This window comes from Kryptolebias marmoratus, linkage group LG15 (genome assembly GCF_001649575.2).
Source record: "Kryptolebias marmoratus isolate JLee-2015 linkage group LG15, ASM164957v2, whole genome shotgun sequence".
Classification (NCBI taxonomy): Eukaryota; Metazoa; Chordata; class Actinopteri; order Cyprinodontiformes; family Rivulidae; genus Kryptolebias; species Kryptolebias marmoratus.
Window position 1 is genome coordinate 11054903 of NC_051444.1, and position 22316 is coordinate 11077218.

At 35.9% G+C, this 22316-nt stretch overlaps 1 protein-coding gene across 1 annotated transcript in view; it reads right to left on the reverse strand.

Annotated features, from left to right (window-relative positions):
• Nucleotides 1–22316, reverse strand: part of LOC108237370 (CUB and sushi domain-containing protein 1) — a 390396-nt gene that overhangs the window by 224500 nt on the left and 143580 nt on the right. The gene's annotated exons all lie outside the window — the stretch shown is intronic.

The window sequence follows — 22316 nt, forward strand, 5'->3', positions numbered from 1 at the left end:
AGGGCGCGGGAAGCGCGTGAGAAATGCGCGGGAAGTGAGCCAGAGCGAAGAGGGCGGTCGCCAGGGTTCCCGCGGTCGCAATAGGCTGAAGCGGCGCTAAGCTGCGAGGGCCGTCCAACGCTGCTTGCAGCTTTAATTATTATTGTTGTTGTTATTTTAACATAATAGTATTGTCTCCCATTTGCTGAAGAAGTGAAAAATTTTAGTAGATTTTGTTATGAGTACATAAAACATTTACCAAGAAAAGCTTTTCTAGGAAACAATGCATTGTTCGGAAGAATTGTAGTTTCTGCCAGGAAAAAGCTCTGTATGAATATGGTATTCCAGAGATGAATACATTACTTCTTTTTCTTAACAAGCCATACCCACCATCCCAAGGATTTGCATATGTGCTTGCTTTTGTTTATTTGTTTGTTTGTTTGTATTCAGTTTTCCAACAGTGATTGAATTTAGGCATTTAGAACAAATGGTTTTACATAAACAGCAAAACGAAAATGCATACTGTCCTTTTTCTCCTGTTTAGGCAATGCTTTGTTGTGTTGCTTTCTTGTTGTCTTTTGTACTTTAACAATGTAGAGAAGATTAACAAAGCGAGTTATTCATGGCACTGAGAGTGGAAATTTATTATCACTTTTGCTTGTATCATTACTTTAGGAGTATTTGATGTTTAAATTTAGTGACCTGGTGCTTTGAGCATGTGGTGTGATGTATCTAAGCCTGGCAGACAAAACATAATCTGCTGGGAAGCCTGTTGATTCTAAATTGTGTTGGTAGTATTTTATAGTACTTTTGATTGATTAGTGGTTGAATAAATAAATCTGAGGTTGATGTACTTTTTTTTTCTTCTTGTTTCTCAGGTAATGACATTGACGTTGGAATTGCACTGTTTGTGATGGAGCATCCTGTCTCACAAAGTAATAAAGGTATAATTCTTCTAGTTTTGAATCATGTTTTTATTTCTTTCCAATTAGTGTACTGTAATTATGGCAGGTGTTGAGCCTTCAGCTAAATCACTCAAGTCCACTTGATGAAATGATACTGCCACTGTGAAAATGAGGTGGTTACATTGCATGACAATAGCAATGGTCCTAGTGGCGTAGTTAGGTTACTGAAGGTTGTTTTAAGGAGGGCGGAAATGAAAGTGAGTGCAAAATGCACAACTAATTGTAGATTAATCAGATACATCAGATACATTAAGCTTTGAATTAAAAAAAATCTATTTGTGTTTTTTGAGATATTTAGAGTTTAGAGCATTATATTCTGTTATCATTTGACTTTAAAAAGACAGAAAGAGCCTTGCCATCAGATTTCAGTTGGGAGAGAGCATTTTGTAGATATCTAAATTTAGTTTTAGATGTCAAATGTCTAGATTTATTCAAGATTGGGTTTCATCTTGGGTATCCTCACATAAAGTAGTTTCCACATCCAGCTAAATATAACAACAACACCATGGGAATTATTTCAATACAGGACCTTGTTCAATATGTCTGCAGTAACATCACAAGTGGTAAAGGTATTTGTATTTTACCAACTATGCTCTCTCATGTCTCTCTAATGGTCAAAATGTATTACACTGGGATTCTTATATGGTTGTCAAAGTAAAAACCAAAAAAAGGGAGAAATTTCTAGCTAGTGACCACATGCAAACTGTAAACTTGTATTTCAGTGCATTACAGGTTAATAAATTTGCTAGAGTGTACAAACATACTGTATTCAGAAGCAAGCAACCTGTATTTTTTACATCATTTCCAACCAGGACAGTCTACATCTAATTTTAAGAACTTTTTTGTGCAATTTTATTACAACTGTAGGTAGACTCACATTTGTCTGTCTGACGCTTGTCGCTTTGGTGACCTAATTTTTCCACTCATTTTTATTAAAGTTTCATCTTATCTTGTCCAGTCTGGCTCTGCTGTCAAGGGTAAGGCTCAATAAAGGTGTTTAATTTCAATTTTCCCAGCTAGTGTGGCAGGTGCACTCATATGTGACACATACTCTCTCCCTTGAAAGCCAACAGCAAAAAAAAAAAATCATTCATGTTTCTTTTTTTCTTTTTCAGTTTCAGATTCAATCAAACCCAGAATAAACTATGCACAGCAAAGTTTAAACACTCATGATTTCATTATTTCAAAGGACAATCTAAGTGTTACAAGGTTTTCCTTTTTACCCAAGCCGCACATGTAACTTCAAACAATCATTAAAAAAAAGAAAATAATATACCTTCTTTATTTTGGATGTTGAACATATTTTTGTTTATAAGTTCACATGTGCATAAGGAATGGATGACGTTAAGTTGAAACAGAAATAGCCATTGAAGCATGTCAGCATTTGGAAGTCTGTGTGGGTGTGCGTGTGTGACAGAGGATTTGGGTAAAATCCTATTGTTCTGTTCTTAATAGGACCAAAAACAATAAGTCTGTCTAAGAAAGCTCCTACCAGAAGAAAAATAATGAACTTCTCAATAATGGATCAAAGTGTGAGTACTGCTGGTGGCTTTAAAGTAAAAACTGTACAATAAATAGGTTAAAAAATGGCATATGCATTCAGTAACAGACAAGTTTGTCATCTGTCTTGTGATTGATTGGCTCAAGTAATATAATTTCTGTCCTGATGTTGACTGCAGTGACAGTTCTTGTCTTTCACAGTTTCCACCAAAGTTCCACAAAAGACAGCATTGAGTCTGTTTGATAACAACTGGGACGTCCTGCTCAAGGTCAGAAGCATTGAAGGGCAATTAAACTGAGGCATGCTGACTTTTTCACAGCAGGAAAGCGACGAGGCTCCATAATTACCTCGTCGACTTACTGATCTTGAAAACTCACCACTTGTTAAAGGTGTAAAGACTTTCTTTTCCAACAATCTCACAGTTGTGACTCTTAAAACCCCCCTGCTGATTCATTTTGACTGATTTTTATCCTCTTCATCATGTTTCTCTGGGGGTTTTGAAATTTAAGGGAAAGCTACGTAAATCAGATTTTATATGCAATCCGTTTTGCATGAAATATTGACAAGAGATTTAATTACAAAGGCCATTGTTATCAACATATACACATACACACATATATATATATATAATGATATATTAAGGGATTCTTGATAATAAAGTCTTAGTTATTGCCTTCACCATTTTGTAAACACTTACTGCAGAGTAAATGTTTCTAAAGTGTACAATGACCAATACCAACCATATGAATAAATTGGTATGAACCATAAATAAGTTTGATCCTATTTAGTTTAATTCATTAGTCATCAAATCTTTATTCATTAATTCTTTTATGGATCACAGTTTGCAAAAATATTGAGATTATCCAACTGGAATTCAGCTGAACCAAATAAGAAAAAATGAAATTCACAGCTTTTTGGTATTTTTCAGAGCAGTTGTCTTCAACTTTCAACTCTGACCACATGGCTGTCTAGTTTCACTACCTAAGTTAAATGAAAAACTGAAATGTTACTGATCTATACTGTAAATACAGTTTTGAGTGACATTATTGTTTTCAGAACAATACAGTGACATGTGTTTAACAAAATTTGTGCAGAATGAAATACCTTATTTATTCATCTATGTTCCTACCCTCAACTATTGTCATGAACTTTGGGTAATGACCAAAGGACTGAGATTTGCCATTGAAATGAGTTTTCTCCTCGGGGTGCTGGGCTTTACGTTGGAGATAGGGTGAGAAGTTTGGTTATCTTGTAGGAACTCTGCGTAAACCCGCTGCACCTCCTCATTTAGAGGAGCCAGTTGAGGTGGTTTGGGCATCTGGTAAAGATGTCCCCTGGACATTTCCCTGGAAGGAGACCCCAGGACCCCCAGGACCCCAGGGAAGACCAAAGTTTCAACTAAAGAACGTCAACCAAGCACGTCAGATTACACAAGCCTGGCTCCACCAGATAGAGCACATGCACAACCAACCAACCAAATAGAAAGACATGGAGAGAACTGAAGACTCGTGCACACTATCACATCAAACACACATCCATACTCTCAAAGACCCGCACACTTTGATTTGCTAAGTTTTTGACTGACACACCAGACATGAGTGGATGACAAATACAGTCAAAGACAGGAAGAAAGTTAGAAGATTTGAGAGCTGCTGGACTTCAGAATTAAATGCTGGTGTAACACAAGAGTATTTAAAAAAATAATAATAATTAACTATGACTATAATTAACTTAATTACATATTAAACCTCTGCTCTTTCAGAGATACATAAATTAAAATTTCATACATGTCAAATATAAGTCGTTAACAATTTCTGAGCCATTAAGATATGAGCGATAGAGTTAAGAAAATTCATACTTTTTCTTTATAAGTTTAAAAACAGATATGATTTTCCACATGAAGCTGAAATAAAAATGCTGAACTTGATGGTTCATGCAAATAAAAACAGATCATTTCCAAAACAAGCTTCTGTCTCCAGTAATATGATGAACGCTACTGGAACAGATTATAATTAAACTTGTGTGGCTGGCCACCCACGCATTGCTTCTCCTGTCCACATATGAACATTTGTCACTTTATCAGTTTTATATCTGGAAAAAAATACTTTATTTAGGTTGGCAATGCTTGTTTTTCAGGACTATGAGCAGATCAAGATCAGTTGTACTTCTCACTTGATAGAGTTGGTGATACACCCCAAAACTGTTGTGAATGTCATTTGACTAGTTCCTAAATGGCAAAATGAACAATAAACAATGCATTTAAGCACTAATGTAATTTAAAATAAAGTACTGTGCAAACACACACTCAAAAATGACTAGACACAGAGTACTCATATTTTGACATTTGAGCTAAACAAGCAACATTTTAATTAATAAAAAATAGGGTGAGCTGGGTGTTTTTTTCTTGTTTGTTTTTTGCATAACCTAGTAGTCTAGATGACCAAAAAAGGACAAATGTTCCAGAATTTAAGAGCTGTGATGATGAACCAACGTAGAATACAACACATCCCACATCTGTCATTAGGTTCTACATAAAATAGGATGCAGCTCTGTAGCACTTGACCTCTGTCACCCTCAACTGTCCATCTTTCTTTCTATGAATATTAAAAAGCTGACAGCAATGTGGTCATTAATATTTACACTTCCCCAGAATATGTGATAATATTTTGTGATCAAGAATTCAGTTTTTTTTCCCTGTGAAGAGACTTGATGAATGGTTAAAATACATGCATAATGTTGAAATATATTTTTTGTGTTCATATTAAAGAAATATTAGATAAAAATTGTAATACTGTGTTCAGTAGATCACATAGAAAAATATATGGTTTAGGACAATAAACTAAAAGAACACCAATTTAAACCCAATGTCAGAGAAAAAGCAAACTACAGAGTAGAAGAGCCACTAGACTGCAAAAAACTGGCCTAGACACAAATAAACAAACAAATAAATTAACTCACTAACCCATGGCTATTTCTACAGTTGTAGTTTGCTGCAAAATAACGACAGGCAGATCAGGTACATATTGCCTCATCAGGATGCATTATCCAGTTGAGAAAATCAGAAGAGTCAATAACCTCTGAAAGAACACTGAACATCTGCAATAATTTGTGTTTTTGTGGGGTTTTTTTCCCAAGATTTAGAACACATAAGCATGACATAACTGTGTCAGCTGCACCCAGATTGACAACAAGAAAAGGGGATCCACCCAAGATCATACTGCAGCCACCATCAGCTTTCAAGAACAAGCAAATGTTGGTCAGATGAAGCAAGGCAGAGAGGGCCTTAGAAGGAAGAGATAGCATTTTATTACACAAACACAATCTTACAAATAAAATAAGAGCCAGTAAACAGGCTGCAAAAACTTTAAACACAACAAACTTAATTGAAGGCTTCATTAGGAGAAGGAAGAAAGTAGATTAAGCTTCAGAAAAAGAGACACTTATTATGTATTTCCATCCCTCAAGAACCAAACCTAGAGGGATTTTGAACATCCAGCTAAACCATTTCAACTCAGTCATGTCATATTCTCACTGACTGCTAAACAGCTATTGTCCCAAAGCTGCTATACCATAAGGTACAATCAGGTACTTGAGCAGCTTCCAAGCATCTGTTGAAGAACTAACATCAGCACCAATCTTCCAATATCCAGTATAATAAAACTGCAATCTTTGCATCAGTAGGACAGCTCTATAAGAGAGCAACTGATAAAACAAAATCACACCTACTGGGCGCAGCCTAGGACTGGAAATTAAGGTTGAGATTGAAAGATTGAGATCAATCATATGCTCGTCTTGCTGCTTAAAGAGAGTAACAACCAATCTCTGGGCAAACCTAAAGCCCAGCCTTCAAAAATGACCTGTTTATCATATAAATGTTTATTAAAAATAAGTAAAAGTAGTAACTAAGTTTGATCAAGTCCTTTTTTCAAGTTAGTGGCTTTGATAGCAAATGCTCTGCAACCTCTCGTCTTTAGCCATGTCAGTGGAATAAGTAGAAGTTCTGCTCAGGGATTGAAGAGTACATACAGGCTCATATGGAACTAAATTGCCAGATAAATAGGAAGTGGAGAGGTCGTAATGAGCCTTAAATGTCAATACTAAAATATTAAAAATACATTTCTACAACATACTGTGAGTCAGTGCTCTCTTCCTTTGGTTCTTGTTAAATATCTGGAAGTTTTGGTCAGTAAAATTTGGAGTCCATTTATATATTGTTTTTGTTGGGACAGTTAAAAAGGCTGTTGCAGTTGTCCATGCATGAGGAAGTAAAATGTGTAAATAGTTCCTTTGTCTTTAAATGACAAATTTTATCAAAGGTTTGAAAGAGCTGATAAAAGCACAACTGCATAAGTTTTGTTATGAACAGCTCCACATTAAGGCTATAATGAACATGGTTCTTCATAACTGCCTTTAGGTTTTCATGGAGAAGACCAGTAGGTAGCTAGTTTTGTTTGGCCACATGCTGAAAAACAAATACAGTTATCTTAGTAATGTTATATGCTGTAAGAAATATTAGGACAATTGGCTTTTGTTGAACAGTGTGTTAGTTAGCTAAGAAGGATCAAAAGCTTAAACAGCTGAATATCATCAGCATAACAGTAACAATTTCAGACCTATATTTTTCTCACACATGCAAGTGATTTTCTTTTCTTTTATGAACACAAATGTTTTTTTCTGCCTTTGATCAACAGCCAGACAGCCAGACAGACAGATAGATAGACAGATGTATGTGAATAACTGATTTAAATAAACCATTTTATTTTGTCTGTTGCTTTTTTGTCACCCAAAATCACACACACAAAAAAATGTCAATGGAAACTACTTTTCATTCTACCCATCACATTTTTGTCTCAGCTGCATTGCCTCGGAAAATTTTAAAACCTATTGTGCATGCCCAGACATGAAAGGGTCGGAAAAATTTTGAGCCCCTAGTGTTTATTTCTTTAGCTGAAAAAAAAAAAAAAAGTTCAGGCTCTCCTCACTCACAAAAATTGCATTTTGGCCCTGGTGGCTCTGGTGTCAGAGCTCTTTTAGATAGACATCTTAGGTTTGCTGACTGGCTGTAAATGGATTTGTTGCATGAGCAGGCAGAAAACAACCAACCGACTGCTGGCAATCTGTTGGTCTGGTTTCCACAAGTATAGATGTACACACACAAAACTGCACACACAGAAAACACAGAAAAAGCCTTAACTGAATTCAGTTCTAAAAATGAAAGCTGTCAACACAGGCCACTTCTCTACAATCTAACCAGCAGAACAGTGCAAGTGAATTTTGTGTGAGTGTGTTGGGGAGGCTGTTGTGGTCAGTGATTTTGTTGCACTTCAGTTGCAGAGAAAATTTGACTGCTGAGATGCTCATTGCAGCCCAGGGCAAGACAAGTGTGTCAGCTTATGTGTGGGAATTTACGTGTGTGTTTGTTACTTATTGGTGGTGAGCGAAAGCGACGTTTGGGTAAGCAGGAATTGACCTGTTTCTCTGACAAAGAGCAACATAACTGGTGACCACACACATTCTGACACTATGCTTGCTTCTTGTATCACAACTTGTTTAATTGAGGCCATGCTTAGACAAACCGTAAAACAAGACAAGTGGAGATATGATTGGAAGAGAAAGAGTTAATGGGGTTTGGTAGTAACGTGTGCAGTTTTTTTTGTTGTTGTTGTTTTTTGTTTTTCTTTTATGGAATACCTAGTAATTTGTATAACTATCAGCTGATTTAATCTTCAACAAGTATATGTATGCAGACTGTTTGACTGCAGGGAGAGAAAAATTAGATTTTAAGAGGCATGTACAGATGCCACAGTTGAAAAGTGACCTGTTTTGCAGCTATTTTGCAGTTCAGCTGAAAAAAAAATCTATTTGTCTTTTCTAAGATGTTTAACTCAAACACCACTTGTGTACACAGGTTATAAATATGAACAAAAACAAGTGGGTTGAAAGAAATCTTCCACATCCTTCTTTAGCCATCACCTTTAGGTCATTTAGATAAGTCCTCTGGTGATGTTGTCAATAATGCCTGCTTAAGTTAACAAAAAGGGGCAGAGTAACAGAGATATGAGCAAAGAGCATTGCGGAGAAAGACTCATGCATAACCTCCTAATGTGTTTATGCATGTGAGTGTTTTTATCTGTGCAAGGCGTCCATTCAGTCAGCCTTCTTGTGTCTGGCTAAGGAATGGCCCTTAAGGCAGAAGGAAGGACAGATGTATTATAAAAGAAAAAAAGACAGAAAGAAGAGAGAAAACACTTTTTTTCTGACATTGTGGCTTCATCATTCCAGAAAAGCTTCTCTTTTTTTCTTTTTAAAATGTAAACTTAAATTACTCAGACAACTGGCCTGTGTCTGACCCTGAACAGCCATTTCGGTGTATAACATTGAAAAGACCAACTGTGCAAACACTGATGAAACCTCTTGAAGTTCTTGATATATATTGCATGTAAATAAACATTGGAAAGAGAAAATAAATAGTGTGTAAAGTCAACTAATTTTTAATTCTTATTTTTAAAAAAACTGGCTTCACCTCAGACCAGTTTGGAAGCATGTGAGAAGTGTCCCAGACATACAAGATTCAATGATGATAATGCTTATGGATTCATAACTGCATGCAGAGAGATTTGGCACCGGAGATGCTAATACTACTTATATAGGTATTTGAGCCAAAAATATTAGCAATTGCTTGATGTTCAACTCTGTCTGGAGCTGTCTGCTTTTGCCAGATCCATCAGTGTTGTGGCTCCTGCTCTGATTGGGAAATGACAAGACAGAGTGAGAGCTGGATGTGACTCCTGGCTGACAGGCTGGCAGAATGTCCAAAGCTGCTTTAAATAAGACTGTCTAAGTATAACTAAAATATGATGGTAGGAGAAGCCTTTTTTATCCTTTAGGTGGCAAAGCATATAAAATAACCCAAAATTGCTATGATTGAAGATTTCTTTTGTTATTATTTATGTTTGTTTAGTTTTTTGTCAATATCAGAAAAGAAAAAGCATGTGTATGCGTATAATGATAAACCATTACCTCATATTGACTGGATTCCATGAATAAGAAAAAACATGAATGGCACTTGCAGTCATTAAAATTATATTATTAGAAAACATGTTTCGAAATGCAGAAAGTGTCAAACTGTCCACAACAAGTAGATATCATTAAATTGAAACTCATGTGTCTTGACCCTTGCATATGTAGTTATTGCTACAGGAATATAGGTCTTTTGTAGCATTTGCTTGACACAAGGTTAAGTTATATGTTCATTTTGGCACTTTTTATTGGATACATAGAATCACAGTCAGAGGTACAGAGTGACCAACAGAATTGATATTTGCAAAAACGTGAAAATTATTTAAAACAAAAAAACAAGGTTTTTCCTTGACAGAAACTATATCAGGTATTGTTATTTAGTTAAAGTACTTCTGATCTGATCTAAATTAAATTTTAAAAATGGAACAAAAACTGAATTATTAATACAGCAAAACTTCACTCTCCCATAAATTCCACCATCAAAGCCAGTGCAAGAGTCTTGAAATATGTCATAATGTCATAAATGGCCATTGAACAAGTGCCAAGATTTAAAGTAACAATGAAAAGATTGTGTCATTTGGTCAAAAATCATGTCTTTATTATCAGCTCTAGTATAAAAAACGGTCCGTAGAAATTGCACAAAAAAAAAAAAAGTAGCAAGTTCAATGTTCAAGTTGAATGTTAAAACTGACTGACGGTGAGCAAATATTCTTCAAAATGTAATGTGTGATACAGAGAAAAGTTATGTCCAGTCTTGATGGGAAGGACCCCAAGGCTGGAAAGGCTTTAGGAGCCGGTGGATGGTGTATAAAACATATGTTGTAGTCTGTGATTTCTTAGATAGTTGTTTGTTAAATTTATCATGACTTGTGCTTTTATCATTGTTCAGTCTTGTTTTTTAGCTGCATCTTGTCAGCATCATTGTTAGTGTCAGTTTTATTTTGATAGTTTTGCTCCCTGCACGTTGTGTCTTGCTTTACCTCCCCTGCTGGTCTGCCCGTGTAATTGTCTTGACTGATTTCACCTGTGTCTTGTCAGCCCCAGTATATTTATTGTCCTTGTCTTCCTTTTTATGTTTGTGTCTGTTTGTCATGTTTGTTATGTCCGGGAGTTCTGCCTCAAACCTGTTGGCTTTTTTGTTTTTTTTGAGGATTTTTTTAAAATGAACAGTATGTCAGATTCTTGTATGATCTGCCTTGGTTTCATACCACCAAGTATGTTAAATGAAAAAATAAATAAATAAAAAAAATATATATATATATGTATATATTGCTCCTTACGATTTCCTGCCTCCCATTTTCTGCATTTGGGTCCTTCCTTAAACCACCATCAACCTCAAGCCATAACAATTAATAGCATTTTAAGACAGGACATTAAGTAACTTAACAGGCTACATAAGATGTAAGTAAAACTGAGGCAAGAAAAAAAGCTTCAAATGGGATAGGACAACACAAACTAAAATAAGGCTCTGACAAGTGACAATTGATGACCCGAGAGAAAAATATACAGTGAGGAAAGTAACAATTAATCAAAGGAAGGTGTAGCAATTACTAAACTGAATCTTGGCCTGTGGGGACAGAAACCAAAACCACCCAAGAAAAAAAAGGTGTTTATGTAAAATGTGAAACCAAGCATGTAAAAGCATGAAAGTAAGAAACCCAATAAAACACAAATTTATGAAGGAGACAAAAACAAGAAGACACAAAAGCTAAATCACCATACATATAAAGCAGATCTTTCTGTAACATCTGAACAAACTCTTTGTCAAACACTTTAGGACATCTACTAAGCAAATTATTTGAACTAAGTAAATAAATCTATCAAAACTATTTTTGATTGTTTACCGCTTTAAACAAATTTTCATATAAAAGCCAGGTCAAGTGATCATTATCAGCAAAGAAAATACGAGCTGAAATGGAGGCCATATAATGTACAAGTCAGTTAAGTATCCTCTTGATGTTTTATTTTCACTTCAGCCTGTTCGGGGCTGCCGGGAGCTGGAGTATGTCACAGCTGTTGTTGTGTGAGACGTATGGGACATTTAAAGGTTGGCTATCCATCACAAAGCTTTGAAAAAAAAAACAAAAAAAAACTTATGGTCAATTAAGAATCAGTATTTACCCACACAATTATGGACCGATTCTACAAAGCTAAATATGTAAACTCTACTTAGAAAAGCTGTTGTTGGAGCTTAAACACAAATATGTTTACTGTAAACTAACAAAGCTAACACCGCACCACATGGAAGCTTGCCACTTAGACATGAAACATTATAATTTTATGAGCTGCAAACAAGGCTTTTTGCTTTAAGTAAAATGGTATACATTGAAAAATAAAGGAAGTGGCAAACAACAAACAAAAACTGAAAAGCAGTTGATTGAGTTTGGGGGGTGGNNGTGGGGGGTGGGGTGGGGGGGAAATCAAATGCCTTTATTTTACTTTTATAAAGTAAAATGGAGACATTTTTTCCCCATAACATAAACTGCATAGTGTCTTTGATTATACTTAAAGCGTAAAGCCTAGTTTGCAACTAAGAAAAAGAAAAAATCTTTGTACCTGAAGCATCAAAGGCACATCCACTGCATGTGAGATGTGTGCAAGAACCCTGCAGTGCTTCTAAATCCTTTGGCTTCATCCCAATTTTATTGTTTCAATAAATTAATGTTTTCTGATTTTGAACTTACAGATTCAAGTATTATATGTGTTGGCTGACTTTTCTGTTATTAATATTATGATGCACTTTACTTTGTCATCATTTAATCCCTTAAATCTGTAGCTGCATGCAGTTCATTTGGAAATGTTCCACAATAAGGCTTCATATGAATTGACAGGTTACAGTGCACCAAACTGCTAGAGGGCTTTTAATGTGAAGCAATTATAAGTAGTGCTGAGATTAGTATTAAGAGCATCATGCAGTTATTTTTTGCAAGTAGTGAATGCAAGCTTGCACCAACCAAATTTATATTGCCTCTGAAAACAAGGGGAAGTGAAAGTAATTATTAATGATAGGAATGGTTTCTTTTTCATTTTGAGTGAAACGGAAACCAATTTCAGTGTCATACTTTCCAAACATTGGCATGCCACAGCATCATGGTGGCACATAAATATCTTGGCTGGCATTTAGTAGGACCAATTTGTAATCATACTGGAATCATTAAATGTAGAAAATCAGCACGTTTAGTGTGTCACATTTAAATCAGATCTCCAAAAAGAGCAGGCAAGCCAGATCTGTCCTTACTCTGTACCAGCAAAGTGACCATCTTACCTCCTTCCTACATTTACACTGTTCATGTAGTTCATGTGTTATGATCTGTGAAAACAAATAGCCCCTGGACTGGCATCACAAAGACAGACTGGCCATAAAGAAAGCCAGTTTACTTCACATCAAAAGCCTTGTGGGAAAAAGAGTAAAAGAAAAAGAGAGAGGGAGGGAATGGGATGGACAAACAGAGAGAAAGCAACTAAAGAGAAAATGCAGTAGGAGGATGGTGAAGTACTTGTAGAAGGTAAAAACCTTAATGGCTGCAGGCAAACAGAAGTGGACGCTTTGCTCCATATTCTCTTTTTTTTTCACTTTTATTATTTCAGTCGTGACAACCAAATGACAACAAAGGGACTTTGTGCATCACAGAACATACGTGATATTCTGTTTGACCTGCAAAAGTCTCAGTAGCTACATGGAAAAGTGGATTCAACACATAACCAGTTCAACTGTGTTCAACTGTGACTAAAACTAATATTATAACCAGCCACTAAAAGAATGTTATGCTTTATATGAATTCATTTGACTATATTTAAACAATATTCTTGCAAATATTTAAAAAATATATATATTTTTGTTGCTTTCATTTTGTAGTTCCTGATAAGCGACTATAGACACAAAAGTAGAATGCAGCTAATCTTAAATTGAAAACGAAGAATTTTTGGTAAAGCGTTGCAAGCTTAGTGGTTTTGCAAGTGGAAGAAAACATAAAATAGCAAAGTGCTATGTCAAAAATGTGATCTCAGTTGTTTCAAGAAGAGGCGGAACTGCTAGCAACAAGCTAATGACAAAAATTGAGAGAACAAGATGGTACTAAAGAGAATCAGCGACAGCCTTGATTAAAAAATGTCATGCCCTAACCACTGTGATTGTGCTGTGATTACTGCAAAAATGCAAGTAAAGCATGGCCCTTGTAAATGTCATGCAGTGATTACGCAGCAAAATCTGGTCCTCCGTCGAAGTAAACACAATTATGTTAAGATATGTTAGAAATAAACAGGTGACATTTGCTGATTTCTAAAAATATGCTCCAATAAAACATGTTTCAGCTGGATGACAGTTCATATGTTCCTCTTCATTAAGAAGCAAATAAGTCTGCTAATAAAAAAGCATGAAATTACCAAAATGATTATACTTTTTATTACCATTAAAACCCAATAAAGTTGTTTTAAGAGGGACCATGATGTGCTTGTTGAAATTCTGGTCTCTGGCTGATGGTTTAGAGTTACTGGTATCATAGTATTTCATCCTTTTGACTCATTGCCTGTCTTTTTTTTTTTTTACTTCTTCATAAAAAGGTTAAAGTTGTGGTGGTCAGTTAATGTGAGACATGTCATCTTCAGTCAGGACATGGGTGTCTGCTGTGTATATGTCTCAGTGTGCATGACAGTGAGTACACCCCAGGGAGTTGTATAGGTCTCTGAATGTGTGTGTTCTATTTTTAGGCATCTTTCAAACAGAATGCATCTTGGGAAAAGGTACAAGTTTAGCCAAGCAAAAATGATTCTTCCAGTCAGATTACTCTTTTTTTCCCTCAAGTCCTTTACTATCTCTTTTCATTACTTATTTTACCGCCTTTGAATATTTTCATAGCATCCTTCTCCTCCCTCCCACATTGCTGTTCCAAAACTAACTTTTCTTCCTAAAACATGATCAAACTGAATAAAAAAAGTGTAATTAAAACAACTGATGAAACATTCACAAGATGTAGGCACCACTAATTAATTTCAAGTATACATGTTTTTTTTTCTCAGCTACCTGCCAAGACTTTACTCCTAATGTGAAAATGGTTTCTAAAACTTCTTACCATTTATTCTCTTCTTGGTATTCTGGATGTGCTTCCATCTTTCTCTGCAACCCTTGCTCTTCTACTCCCTGTTATTTTTTTCCTCAAGCAGAGAATTGTTTGGTATTCCAAGGATTTTCAGCTCCATCCTCTCCTCTCTACTTCCTGACAAACCTTTTTTTTTAACTTCTGTTTTACTGATTCCCATATTTGCATGTCCTCTGCTGCTATGTTTGTTTCCCTTATACAAAAGTTCAGTGGAACACTAGCTAGTTTTATTTGAAGATCACACATATGACAGCTCCCCCCACACACACACACACACACACACACAAACACACTCACATACAGGGCAATCTTGTCTATGAGAGTCATGTTTTGAATTGTTTGTAGATTGCAACCTTTCCTTTTGAACTTGACAAATTCCTATATGTCTACTTCTCATTATTTGTATCATTTATTTTATCATATAGGGTGGCACAGCGGTGCAGTGGTTAGAGCTGTCACCTCCCAGCAAGAAGGTTGCAAGATCACATCCCGGCCTGAGGCCTTTCTGGGTGGAGTTTGCATGTTCTCCCTGTGCACACATGAGTTTACTCCAGGTACTCCGGTTTCCTCCCACAGACCGAAAACATGCATGTTAGGTTAATTGGTAACTCTTAAATTGTCCGTAGGTGTGAGTGAGAGTGTGAATGGTTGTTTGTCTCTATGTGGCCCTGCGATGGACTTGTGACATGTCCGGGGTGTCCCCCGCCTCTCGTACAGTGACTGCTAGAGATAGGCACAAGCTCCCTGTGACATATAATGGAGAAGCGGGTAAATAAAATGTATGGATTTTATTTATATATATGTTTCAACCTGATTTTTATTTGTTCTTTTACTTAAAGATGAAACTAAGAGTCTTACAGTAGCTAATGAAACAAATAATTGAACACATTTTACATGAGTAAAGCCTAATATACTCTTTTCCAACTGCTGCTTTTTTGCTACTGTGCTAACAGTTTGGTTAACCCAAAGACAGCGGATAAATGTTGCTTAACATGAATGACTGAGATGTCTCATTGACCCTTCTACATGCTGAGAAGCTGATTACACAATCACAGGACCAACCACAAGTATGTTTGCATCAATGAGAGGGTATGGCTCTTAGCTTCCACAACACAATCTGACAACGGTGGTATCACTGAACACTTTTCTGCTACCCCACCACGGTAACCACACACACCGCACACACACTCACACACAGCAGGACAGTTGACATTGCTACTTCAGTCGATGCAGCTGACTACTTCTGGCGTCAGTACCGACAGCGTTATATGACACACTCCCACAGTGAAGAGCTTCCTATGGTGATCCAGTCAATATGGGTTAATGGTGTAAGGCTCTCTGTCTCTTTTTCTTCCTTCAGTATCTCTTCACCTCACCAGTACACACAAATACACACACACATAGCAGCACCTGCCTATCCAAGTTGACAAAGCCTCTGCTACGCCTTCCTTCCTTTAATGATTTGTTTGCTCTAGAAGCTTCCCTGCTGAATCCACTTGCTTTAAATAAACTTGCCAACCTATTATTCTCAATGAAGGGCACACAGATACTGTTAGGAGCGGAGGGATAGCAAGTCGATAGCAAGCAAAAATAAGCTCTACTCTGTAAAACACTTTTATGGAAAGAAGTAAATGAGATTTTCATTATATATATTATTAATTTTAAGGCAAAAACGTTAAGGTCACAAAACTGCAAATTTGCAAATTGATCTAAACAAACAACTGTTTTTTAAATCATTCATTTGGTGCCTGTGGCTATCCCTAAACATGTTAGATTTCATTTGAAAACCTAAAAGTCTGGTCAGCATAAGTAAAAAAAAAGAAAAGAAAATCTGAGATGCAATGAGCAACACTGAATAAATAAAATCTTTATAAAATAAAGACATTAGTTTCATTTTTTAAATTAAGACTGTTTTGAATATCAAATGCAAGTCACACAGCAAATATGTCTGTTTGTCTGTCATTCATCTCACTCAACAAATAAACTCTCATTTAGGCAATCAACACATTTCTAATGAATAAGCAACAAAGAACCCCCGTGTTTTCATGTTTCAAGTAATTTTTTTTTTCTCTTGCTGCCACGGTCTTGTTGCATTTTCACCACAGGAAGTCCTTTCAGTGAAACAACTATATGTTTTGAACTTATTAACTGAATCTGTACAACTGATCAAACTTCCCGGTCCACTTTGAGGGGCTTTTTTTCTGCACAGAGTAATATTCTTTTTGCTCCCAGTGGTAAATGAGGCATATTTTTAGGAAATTGGTTAACAGATTAATACTTTAAAGGTCTTAAAAAAACGTTCCTTTTATCCAATAAATTTTTGATGCCACTCAGCCTGATGAAGACAGTTTGACCAGTTACTGCTGCTAATAGGTTGCTGACCACAAAGCCCTAAAAAAACAAACATATGATATATGTCTAGGGCTCATTTGGAAATAACATTCCATCAAAAGTGAAATAAAAAGAAATTGTCCATATGATTTATTATTTATCATCTTATCAAAGTCTAGTTTATTGGTTAAATAATATAACAAATAAGATTTTTTTTCTTTTTAATTGTACTTTTTAAACAATTTTAAACATATTCAGTATTCAGTGTACAGTTGTCTAAAGATAAGAAAAAAGATTTTGGAATGGGACTTTTTAATGTTGCAGCTTCCCTGTGTGTAGTTTTATATTCTCCCTGAGACTGTCTCCAGCCCTCCTTGGACCCTCTACAGGATAAAGCTGAGCATAGCAGATGGATGGGAATTACTTATTATCAAGTGGCTAAGAAAAAGAAGAAGAAGCAGCCAAAACCAAAAAGAAACATGGTTTTGGGTACAGAAGTGAGACACCATTATACATTTTAGATTAGATTAGATGCAAGATTTCCCAATACTGTTAAATGAGGGTATTTTTTCTGTCTCAACGTTTTAAAACATATGTTTGTACATTTCACTCTACTTTAAAAAATCAAAGTATTTCTTGGACAGAAAGGTGTAGGTCATACCACCTAACTTGTGGATATGCATACTGTCCTTTGGTTCTTAGTCACATTACATCTGGCTCCAAAAATCCAACATTCAGACAACCATATCTGTGTTTCAAGAATATATTTCACAGAGTAATGGGTTTACATACAGTCTACTGTTAGTAGAAGTGGATAAATTAGAAGTATGTTTAAGACATAATTAGACGTTAGGATCATAATGATTTTAATATTAAACATTAGCCTATTCTATGATCATCATATATTACGATTCCTGCAGTTTTTTTTTTTTTGCTACACATACCTCTGAGATTTACTAAAGCGAAACTCTGTGAAATAAAAGCACTGCAAGAAAACAGTTCAGCTGGAGGCAAACGGAAAAACTAGATGAAAAAAATCCCTCTTATGTGGTGCATCATGTGTAAGGACACAGAATCCCCAAGCCTGGGATGCTGCGATCTTTTTGCGTCTTGTCGAGTGGTGGTTGGCTACAGGGCTCTTGCCACAGTCTGTGAAAAGCCTTGCATCAAGTCAGCAAGATTTGGAAGCTCCTAGAAGTGTTCCTAATGGATTCTACAGCAGTCAACAAGACACAGAGGGACACAGAGTGGAGAAGAAGAACTGTGCCAACACCAAAGGGAATGAACTTTTAACAGTTTCACACAAATTCCGACAAAGGCACACATGTTCTAATTAAGTGTAAACGTGTTACCCCATAGCATACTCTTGTTGGAAATAACAGCTACAAATAAAAAAAGCAACATATCTCTAATCCTTAACCCATGTTGGCATAGATTGTTAGTCATGGTCGTGTCTACATATTTGATAGAAAGTTATTGGACTGACTTTCAACTCCAAAGAAGGAAGTGAAGTTACTTTCTATCCAAATATTTGTAACATGGTTTTGAACATTTACACCTACTCGTACAGAAATGTGTTCTTACATCTTTCCTTTCTTCTCTCTTATTTCTTTCCTAAGGCTTCACCTCTACTGGACTGAGCAGTCATGCTCGTGTGTGAGCCTGTGTGTGTGCATGTGTTTAATGTGCACAGTACCTTTAAACAGTTTTTTAAGTCCAGGGGATGCAAATTTTAAGGTTTTTATCTTCTACTCTCTTAGATGATGGTGGAATACATTAATTCTCTACCTGTTTTACCTCTCTCTTTCTCATTCTCTCTCTCTCTCTCACACACACACGCGCGCACACGCACCCACACACACCCAAAGGCACACACAAAGTTCAACTGTTGAAGTATATATTTGAAATAAACATCATATATAAAACACAACTGTCAAAAAAGTTTGAAAGTTTTTTAAATTGCAACAAAAACTTATATTTGTAATTTTATTTGTTTTAACTTTATGAAATAGACAGCAATGGAAACAATAAAACAATAAAATGAAGGAAAATCTTGATTCTAAATAGGAAATGGAATTTGATCACATAAGCTTAAAACTGTTAAGACCAGTAAAGTTTACCACTGTGTTACATCAGCTTTTCGATCCAGTCACTATTGAGAAGAAGAAAAGTAAGGTCACTCTGTTTTGTTTCGCAGGTAGAAGCACTTAACAAACACTCAAGGGAAGTGCTTGTAGAGGCTCTTGTTACAAAGCTACAATTGCAAGCTCATTTGAGGCAATGCAGGCTTTCACTTAAATTTGAAATATTTATAACTTTTAACATTTGGTATCTAGGGTGCTAAACACTTGTTAAGCTTCCATTTCCATAAAGGAAAGTGCACAAAGACTTTTTTTTTTCCAATTGAAAAAACACTGGGACTGTGGACCAAGGGTCCTACAGGACAGAACCAAAAGCTTAAATCACTTTGTTTCAAGCAAATCTATAAATTTGCCTGTGGGTATAACAACTAATTAAGCAGGTGTGCGAGTTTATAAATATTTCCGAAAATAGTAATGCTCTATTTTTCTTGTTGCAAAGGGAACAGATGGAGATGGGAGAATTAATTGTGACCAAAAAAAAAATCTGTTCTCACAACTCCAACATCAGTAGCTCAAGTGATGCAGTTTTGACTTCTGCTCTTTTTAAAGAACATTTGTCCTTTTTAATAATGCTGTGAAGTTAACAATCCACAAGTTAAAAATCTCATTCTCAGTTTTCTATCTTCACTGTCTTCCTGCTTATCTCTCCCCAAACCTTATTAAGGTTCTCGCCTTACACCTCTTTCTTTGTTTCAGTCCCTCTCTCTGTCTGCTTCAGGAGATATTAATTGATGATTATCTTGTCTTACTTAGTAACTTTTCAAACTTTTTTTTTTTAGACTTCCCAATTCCCATATCTCTTCTTCATTCTAACGTCATCCTTTCTCTCAGGCAATAGGAGCCTTATCACTTAGATATGTGTTCAGACCTATAGTTCAATTTGATTTCTTGTAATAAAGGGACAGAATAGAGAAAAGATACAGAATTGGCTATGTTAAAAGACAAGCATAGAGACAGGAAGCCTGGCTCTTAAGGGTGATAAAAACGGGGCCAAATGGATTCTTTGTTAGTGTGAATCAGTGAAAATGAGCAATACTAAAAAAATAAAAAAATAAATAATAAAGTGTGGGAATAAATTATGGTGAAAAAGGAAAAAAAAGAGGAATAAAGGGGAGACAAAAATAAAACAAACTGTCTAATTGTAAAAATAATAGTAAGACAAACAATTGCTGGCAAGAACTGAAGAAGCCAGTTAAATTCATTGCTGTGCTGTCTGAGTAAACTGTCCATACTCTGAACCTGTGGAGTGTACCCTCTTGAATAATACTGAAATCAAAATATCTTGCCTCTGTTGGGCTTACAGTTTTATTGTTTGCAGTTGTTTGACTGCTTGTTATTCACAACGATTGAGAAGAAACTGGAATCGCTGACTGAATGTCCAGTGGTTATTGGGTGAGAGGTGGGGTCAAAATAGGTCCTACATTTTGTGTAGGCTGAATAGTAACAATCTTCAGACAGTGTCTTTCTGTAGATAACTTTTTTGACTATAATACCAACTAAAAAATTTTTTTATTGAAAAATCAAAAATACGTAAGATTAAATTAAATTGATAGGTGCTTTTGAGTGTTTCTCTACTGTTTGTTGAGTGATTTGTTTTTAAATATAAATGGAAGTGTAGGTTAAAAAAAATTCAATGAAGTCATCTTTCATTCTGTTTTATCACGCATACTTTTAGGCTTTTGATACACATTTACCTCTTCTTAGTAAATTATGCACCAGACAAGATTAAGGGTTTGATTTATGGTGATTCAAAAAAGCAATTAGACTAACCTAGAATCAGAATTGTCACATTTAAGTAGAAAAGAGTTTTCCTAAAACACGCATGACAGTTTATTTTCCTTTAGATACCAGCTAAAAGATTCCAGATAAAACATCTTACAGGGATTTAACTTGCAATATAATAATGAGACTTTTGTCATCATTATTATCTCTTTGAGGGGCCATTACTATGATAAAATTTAAGTGGACTGGCAGTAAATGCATCCAAGCTGGTCTTAATGGCAAGTACAGAGTGTACTTGCCAGTGTCAGGAAGGATCCCATTACATAACCTGACCCTTCCTGACACATGCACATGATCACATCACATGATCTGAAACACACACAAAAACTACATATTCATAAATGTTGTGCCCTGATGCATAAATGTCATTTTCTTTTCACACACACACACAAACACACACGCACATATTGGATATTGATGCAAAAACAAACAAACTGAACCCCTTCAGCAGACAGAACTGTCAGTTATACAATCATCTCATACAGTACATGCCTGCATAAATGTGACCTTCACACAAACACACTTAAGGGTCCCCAAAAAGGTGAAAGGAGTATAACAAAATAAAAATAAAAACGCTTCCTGAAGTTAAATGGCGGCCTTGTTTTCAACACAAAGAGACACATCTACAAAGACACAGAATGCAGCACAACATACCCCCCACCCACACACACCAACACACCGCTCACTCAGGGGACTTAGTGTGTGGTTTTGTTGTTACTTAAATTTGTCTTTGATATTTAGAGTTCATGATTCATAGATGAACTGTTACGCAAGTGTAATGAAAGACTTTGTCTGCCTGTGTGTGTCTGCATGTGTGTGTGTGTGTGCCTCCTTAAAAGGTCAGACATTTATATTACAGTCAAACATGGAATAGCCATGTTTAAATCAAACAAGTAAAATATGGCAACAAATAGCTGATGTAAAAAATGCACCCAACGTTGTAGGAAAGAAATATATACATGAGACATCAATATACTGTATGACTGCAGTAGATGTGTAATACAGTATTCCAAACTGCTGAAGGCAGCACCTCTGAGCTGTGAGCCAAGACTCGCCCACACAAAAGGTTTTACATGAACTCTTATTCTCATCAGTCACAAGAAAAGCTTTGTCATTCAGCTTCACCTGTGGCTCAGAGAAATGTGCGAGATGCATATCAGCGCTTCATCAACAGGAGTGTTCACTTGCCTGAGTGCTCAGGACTGAACAGAGACACACACGACTGAGTCCAATAAAAATCAACTTCCTTCTGATTTCATGTTACACAGAGTCATCATAAACAGTGGCAGGTAGGAACAACCTGGGTTGGAAATGATTATACTCACAATCAACAACTAATGAGATGTGAATCACTGCAAACAACTGCAATATTCCTGCTTTTTATGTTTTCTCAAAAACTGTAATTTCTAGCCAAACCAGTAATGACAACAATGCTCCAGTTTGTGGTAAATAGATCATTCTGGTATGCAGTTCTTAAATTACTCTGCCGTTTGGGCCATAA